The sequence below is a fragment of the Salvelinus sp. IW2-2015 genome, unplaced genomic scaffold (assembly GCF_002910315.2).
Source record: "Salvelinus sp. IW2-2015 unplaced genomic scaffold, ASM291031v2 Un_scaffold1503, whole genome shotgun sequence".
NCBI lineage: Eukaryota > Metazoa > Chordata > Actinopteri > Salmoniformes > Salmonidae > Salvelinus > Salvelinus sp. IW2-2015.
Window position 1 is genome coordinate 34,434 of NW_019942951.1, and position 7,710 is coordinate 42,143.

Genomic DNA, 7,710 nt, shown 5'->3' on the forward strand with positions numbered 1-7,710 from the left:
TCACTAAAGTCTACACTTGTTGTTGTATTCTGCGATGTGACAAATAGCATTTGATTTGATTGGATGAAGGACAACTAACACAACAGGAACAAGATAAACAACCCTCTCTCTCTGTCTAGAGAGGAAAGTTACAACAATATCTATCTCTCTACATCACTCTCTGTTTCGTCTATCTCTCTGTTTCTCCCTCCCTCCCTCCCTCCCTCCCTCCCTCCCTCCCTCCCTCCCTCCTCCCTCCTCCCTCCCTCCCTCCCTCCCTCCCTCCCTATGACTCTCTACCTCCTCTCTCTCCTCTTTTGCCTCCATCTCTCTCTCTCTCCCTCCTCATCTCTCCATCTCTCCCTCTCCTCACCTTGCTAAAACATTTTCCAACTTGTCCATTGTTTTCAGCGGCACCAACCAAACCACCACAACAGCAACAAACAACTATAGCCCTTCCAGCCAAACCACCTTCATATCATCACATCATCATCATCATCATTCAATGGATCTGGTAAATAAAACCATTTTACAAATTCAACTGTATGAGTCTCACTAGGTTAGTGTATAAATATGAGGTAGGTGTAGCGTTATGATATGAGCGGTAGGTTCAGTGGGTAGACATGTGTATGTAAGTGTTAGGATATGAGGGTAGGTTAGTTGTTATGATATGAGGGTTAGGTTAGTGGTAGACAGTCTGTATGTAGTGCTATGAATGAGTTAGGTTTAGTGTTGATTGATAGGAGGGTAGGTTAGTGGTAGACATGTCTGTATGTAATTGTATGATATGAGGTTAGGTTAGTGTTATGATATGAGCGGTAGGTTAGTGGTAGACATGTTCTGTATTGTAGTGTTATGATTGAGGGTAGTTTAGGTGTTATGATATTGAGGGTAGGTTAGTGTTATGATATGAGGGTAGGTTTAGTGTTATGATATGAGATTAGGTAGTGTTATGATATGAGTGTAGGTTAGTGGTATGCATATGAGGGGGTAGGTTAGTGGTAGACATGTCTGTATGTATTGTTATGATATGGAGGTTAGGTTAGTGTTATGATATGAGGGTAGGTTTAGTGTTATGATATGAGGGTAGGTTAGTGGTAGAACATTTGTTCTGTATGTTAGTGTTATGATTAAGGGTTAGGTAGTGTTATGATATTTAGGTAGTTAGTGGTAGACATGTTTGTATGTGTGTTATGATATAAGGTAGGTTAAGTGTTATTGATATGAGGTAGGTTAGTGTTAATGATATGAGCTAGGTTTAGTTATGGTAGACATGTCGTATTGTGTGTTATGATGAGGCGTAGGTTAGTGTTAGAATTCGTAGTTTAATGTCTTTAGTTATGGTCAGTGTATTATGAGGTACATGAGGTAGGTTATATATAGTGGTTAGTTTTTTTTTTTTTGTTTTTTGGTATTTTTTGTGGTAGACATGTTTTTTTTTTTTTTTTCTGTATGTGTGTTGATATGGTTTTTTTTGTATTTAGTTTTTTTTTTTTTTTTGTGTTATGGTGATGTTTGTATGTTTTTTTTTTTTTTTTTTATGTTATTATGGGGTTTTTTTATTTTTTCTTTTATGATTAGGTTTTTTTTTTTTTTTTTTGTTGTGTTTTTGAAGGGTGGTTAGTGCGTAGACATGTCCTGTATGGTAGTGTTACGATATTGAGGGGTAGGTTAGTGTTATGATTTGAGGGGTAGGTTAGTGTTATGATAATGAGGGTAGGTTAGTGTGTGATAGAATGGTCTGAATGGTAAATGTTGTCTGTATGTAGATATGGAAGGGTAGGTTAGTGTTATGATAGTTAGGGTAGGTTAGTGGTAGACATGTTTGTATTAGTGTTATGATATAAGGGTAGGTTATAGTGTTATGATTGAGGGTAGCGTTAGTGTTATTTGATAATGGTAACATGTATGTAAAGTGGGTTACAAGGGTAGGTTAGTTGTGAGGGTTAGACATGGGTACCTGGTAGTTAGTGTTATGGATATGAGGGTAGGTTAGTGGTATAGGTGGATGTAGACATGTCTGTAATGTATGTTATTGATATGAGGGTAGGTTAGTGTTTGAATTAGAGTCAGTGTACTGTGATGTGAGGGTAGGTTATGTTATGTTGAGGTGGTAGTATGTATGAGGGTAGGTAGTGTAGAAGTTGGTATTGATATGGGAGGAGTGTTGACATTCTGATGTAGTGTTTTATGTGAGGAGTAGTAGAAGTGTGTATGTTATGATATGATAGGGTGGTATGATATGGGGTTAGTTGTAGTAGTGTGTATGATATGAGTAGGTTAGGATGTATACGGTGGTTATTTATGATATGAGGGTAGGTTAGTGGTATGATATGAGGGTAGGTTAGTGTTATGAATATGAGGCTAGGTTAGTGGTCGACATGTCTGTATTTAGTGTTATGATATGAGGGTAAGTTATGTTAGACATGTCTGTTATGTAGTGTTATGATACGAGGGTAGGTTAGTGGTAGACATGTCGTATGTAGTGTTATGATCATGAGGGTAGGTTAGTGTTATGAATGAGGGAGGTTAGTGTTATGATATGATGGGTAGGTTAAGTGTTGTGATATGGAGGGGTAGGTTAGTGTTATGATAGAGGTAGGTTAGTGTTTATGATATGAGGGTAGGTTAATGCGTAGACATGTCTGTAATGTAGTGTTATGATACTGAGGGGTAGGTTAAGTGTTATGATATTAGGGGTAGGTTAGTGGTAGACATGTTTGTATGTAGTGTTATGATATGAGGGTAAGGTTCGTGTTATGATATGAGGGTTAGGTTAGTCGTTATGATATTAGGGTAGGTTAGTGGTAGAATGTTTGTATGTAGTGTTATGATATGAGGGTAGTTGTTAGTGTTATGATATGAGGGTAGGTTAGTGGGTTAAGACATGTCTGTATATGTATGTTATGATATGAGTGTAGGTTAGTGTTATGATAGTGGAGGTAGGTTAGTGGTAGACATGTTTGTATGCTTAGTGTTATGATAATGAGGTAGTTAGTGTATGATATTAGGGTAGCGTTTAGTGTTATGATATGAGGGTAGGTTTAGTGGTAGACATGTTTGTAGTGTAGTGTTATGAATATAGGGTAGGTTAGTGGTTATGATATGAGCGGGTAGGTTAGTGTTAATGATATGAGGGTAGGTTAGTGGTAGACATGTCTGTATGTAGTGTTAATGATCATGAGGGGTAGGTTAGTGTTATGATAATGAGGGTAGTGGTAGGTGTTATGATATGAAGGGTAAGGTTTAGTGTGATGATATGAGGGTAGGGTTAGTGTTAGACATGTCTGTATGTAGTGTTATGATATTTAGGTAGGTTAGTGGTAGACATGTCTTAATGTATGGTTATGATCAGGGTGAGGGGTAGGTTAGTGTTATGATATGAGGGTAGGTTCGGTGTATGAATATGAGGGTAGGTTAGTGTATGAGTATTGAAGGGTAGGTTAGTGTTATGATATGCAGGTAGGTTGTGGTAGAACATGTCGTATGTAGTTGTTCATGATATGAGCTGTAGGTAGTGTTATGATATGAGGGTAGGGTTGTGGGTAGACATGTCTGCATTTTAGTGTTATGATATGAGGGTAGGTTAGTGTTATGATATGAGGGTAGGTTAGTGGAGACATGTCTGTATGTAGTTGTTTGAGAAAGAGTGTAGGCTTACGTGTTATGAATATGAGGGTAGGTTAGTGTTATGGATATGAGGGTAGGTTAGTGTTAGATTATGAGGTAGGTTAGTGTTATGATATGAAGGGGTTAGGTAGTGGTAGCATGTCTCGTATGTAGTGTCTCAATATGAGGGTAGGGTTAGTTGGTTATGAATATGAAGGTAGGTTAGTGGTAGACATGTCTGTATGTAGTGTTGATGATATGAGGTAGGTTAGTGTTTGATATGAGGGTAGGTTAGTGTTAGACATGTCTGTATGTAGTGTTAATGAATATTAGGGTAGGTTAGTGGTAGACATGTCTGTATGTAGTGTATGATATGAGAGGTTAGGTTAGTGTTATGATATGAGGGTAGGTTATGGTAGACATGTCTGTTGTAAGTGTTATGATATGCAGGGGTAGGTTAGTGGGTAGACATGGTCTGTATTGAGTGTTATGATATGAGGGTAGGTTTAGTGTTAGAACATGTCTGTATGGTAGTGTTATGATACGCAGGTAGGTTAGTGGTAGACATGTCTGTATGTAGTGTTATGATATTGAGGGGTAGGTGTAGTGTTATGATTATGAGGGTAGGTGTTATGAATGGGGTGTTATGATGTGATATGAGGGTATTAGTGTTATGCATATGAGGGGAGTTCAGTTATTGATAGGGTAGTTGTATATTGCAGGGGTAGGTTAATGGTAGACATGTCTGTATTGTAGTTTATGATATGAGGGTAGGTTAGTGTTACACACCAGTGAAATGCTTACTTACAAGCCCTTAATTAATCACCAGCAGTTTTAAGAAAATAACTAAAACAAAAGAAAGAGATAAAAATAACAAATAATGAAAGACATTCAAATAACAATAGAGGGGCTATATACAAGGGGCACCGGTACAGAGTCAATGTGGAGACTATATACAAGGGGTACCGGTACAGAGTCAATGTGGAGGCTATATACAAGGGGTACCGGTACAGAGTCAATGTGGAGGCTATATACAAGGGGTACCGGTACAGAGTCAATGTGTGGGGGTACAGGTTAGTCGAGGTAATTGAGGTAATATGTACATGTAGGTAGAGATAAAAGTGACTATGCATAGATAATAAACAGAGAGTAGCAGCATGGTATGTGAAGAGTGTGAAGGAATGTGTGTGTGTGTGGCGATCTGTGTACTGTGTGTGTGTGTTTACGTGGGTTTTGGAGTGTCAGTGTAGCATTTGAGTCTGTGTAGTGTGTGTGAGTCCAGTCAGTGTACATCGAGCCTGTGCAAGAGAGTCAGTGCAACAACAAAAAAAGAACAAAATAATGATGCATATAGTCTGAGTAGCCAGATTAACTATGACTATTCTATTCCATCTGCCCAGACAGAGTTTCTGTGTCATTTAATGAGAGTGACAATCATCGCCTGGCCCTGTGAATTAACCTGGCCTCAAGACAGCTGGATGGACAGACATTCAGACATAGAGACAGACAGGAGTCCAAGCCAACTTTAGCCACACCCCTCTCTCGTTATGTCTCGTTATCACAGCTAGCGTCACCAGTGACATAGCCTATTACATGTTGGAATGAGATGCCGTCTCTTTTAACCACCAAATCTCATTAGCATGCTGGCTCCTTGATGAGCGTTCCTTCTCTAAACATCTGGGTCTGATGTCTGAGTTCAAGAAGTTCAAACGCCTCTGTTCTGCACTACTAAATGTTTGCATCCAGCGTTTCAGATGCTGGATACCTCCGTCAGCTAAAGACAGGGAGGACATAAGGCTAGTTCTCTAAGGACGTTCCTGGATTAGAAGTGAAAAACACACAGTAATCCCATCAAAGAGTCCATCTTTCTCTTTGAACTTCAAAGAATGAGCGGAAAAATTAAAAGCAAAATAGCGGGGATGCAAACTAACAAAAGATTACAACATATTTAAACATTGGCGTGTGATTAGCCCATGCATACTGCATGGGTTGACACTGAGGGTTTATCTCAATATGCATTCTACCGTCCTCAGAGCATGCAAATTTGAGCACGGGAGGGTCAGGTTATGAGTCCAAATCAAAGTATGTAAAACAGCACGGAGGGCACTTCTCAGATACATACTCCATTCCTACATATTTTGATGCATGCATACAGTTGAAGTCGGAAGTTTACATACACCTTAGCCAAATACATTTAAACTCAGTTTTTCACAATTCCTGACATTTAATCCTAGTGAAAATGTCCTGTTTTAGGTCAGTTAGGATCACCACTTTATTTTAAGAATGTGAAATGTCAGAATAATAGTAGAGAGAAGGATATATTTAAGCTTTTATTTTTTTCATCACATTCCCAGTGGGTTAGAAGTTTATATACACTCAATTAGTATTTGGTAGCATTGCCTTTAAATTGTTTAACTTGGGTCAAATGTTTTGGGTAGACTTTCACAAGCTTCCCACAATAAGTTGGGTGAATTTTGGCCCATTCCTCTTGACAGAGCTGGTGTAACTGAGTCAGGTTTCTAGGCCTCCTTGCTCGCACACACTTTTTCAGTTCTACCCACACATTTTCTATAGGATTGAGGTCAGGGCTCTGTGATGGCCACTCCAATACCTTGACTTTGTTGTACTTAACTTCTTATGGCTGCAGGGGCAGTATTGAGTAGCTTGGATGAAAAGGTGCCCATTGTAAACGGCCAGCTCCTCAGTCTCAGTTGCGATGGTGTTCTTCAGCTTGCAAGCATCCCCCTTTTTCCTCCAAACATAACGATGGTCATTATGGCCAAACAGTTCTATTTTTGTTTCATCAGACCAGAGGACATTTCTCCAAAAAGTACAATCTTTGTCCCCATGTGCAGTTACAAACCATAGTCTGGCTTTTTTATGGCGGTTTTGGAGCAGTGGCTTCGTCCTTGCTGAGCGGCCTTTCAGGTTATGTCGATATAGGACTGGTTTTACTGTGGATATAGATACTTTGGTACCTGTTTCCTCCAGCATCTTCACAAGGTCCTTTGCTGTTGTTCTGGGATTGATTTGCACTTTTCACACCAAAGTACGTTCATATCTAGGATACAGAACGTGACTCATTCCTGAGCGGTATGACTGCTGTGTGGTCCCATGGTGTTTATACTTGTGTACTATTGTTTGTACAGATGAACGTGGTACCTTCAGGCGTTTGGAAATTGCTCCCAAGGATGAAACAGACTTATGGAGGTCTACAATTATTTTTCTGAGGTCTTGGCTGATTTCTTTTGATTTCCCCATGATGTCAAGCAAGAGTTTGAAGAAAGGCCTTGAAATACATCCACAGGTACACCTCCAATTGACTCAAATTATGTCAATTAGCCTATCAGAAGCTTCCAAAGCCATTACATCATATTCTGGAATTTTCCAAGCTGTTTAAAGGCACAGTCAACTTAGTGTATGTAAACTTCTGACCCACTGGAATTGTGATACAGTGAATTATAAGTGAAATAATCTGTCTGTAAACAATTGTTGGAAAAATGACTTGTGTCATGCACAAAGTATATGTCCTAACCGACTTGCCAAAACTATAGTTTGTTAACACGAAATTTGTGGAGTGGTTGAAAAACTAGATTTAATGACTCCAACCTAAGTGTATGTAAACTTCTGACTTCAACTGTAGATGCAAGCTTCAACAGAAAGTATGGAAGGATCCACCACCCCCTGCCATGGAAGGATCCACCACCCCCTGCCAAGGAAGGATCCACCACTCCCTGCCATGGAAGGATCCACCACCCCCTGCCAAGGACGGATCCACCACCCCCTACCCCTGCCAAGGACCGGATCCACCCCCCCTGCCAAGGACGGATCCCCACCCCCTGCCATGGAAGGATCCACCACCCCCTGCCAAGGACGGATCCACCACCCCTGCCAAGGACGGATCCACCACTCCCTGCCAAGGACGGATCCACCACCCCCTGCCAAGGACGGATCGCACCACCCTCTGCCAGGAGCGATCCCACTCCCTGCATGGAAGGATCCACCACCCCCTGCAAGGACGGATCACCATTCCCTGCCATGGACGGATCACCACTCCCTGCCAAGGAACGGATGCCACGCACCCCTGCCATGGAAGGATCCCCACCCCCTGCCATGGAGCGG

The 7,710-nt window shown here is 40.6% G+C and overlaps 1 protein-coding gene across 1 annotated transcript in view; it reads right to left on the bottom strand.

The window, feature by feature from the left end:
- LOC112071055 (cotranscriptional regulator ARB2A homolog) overlaps positions 1–7,710 on the bottom strand; it is a 40,999-nt gene that overhangs the window by 18,743 nt on the left and 14,546 nt on the right. The window lies entirely within an intron of this gene.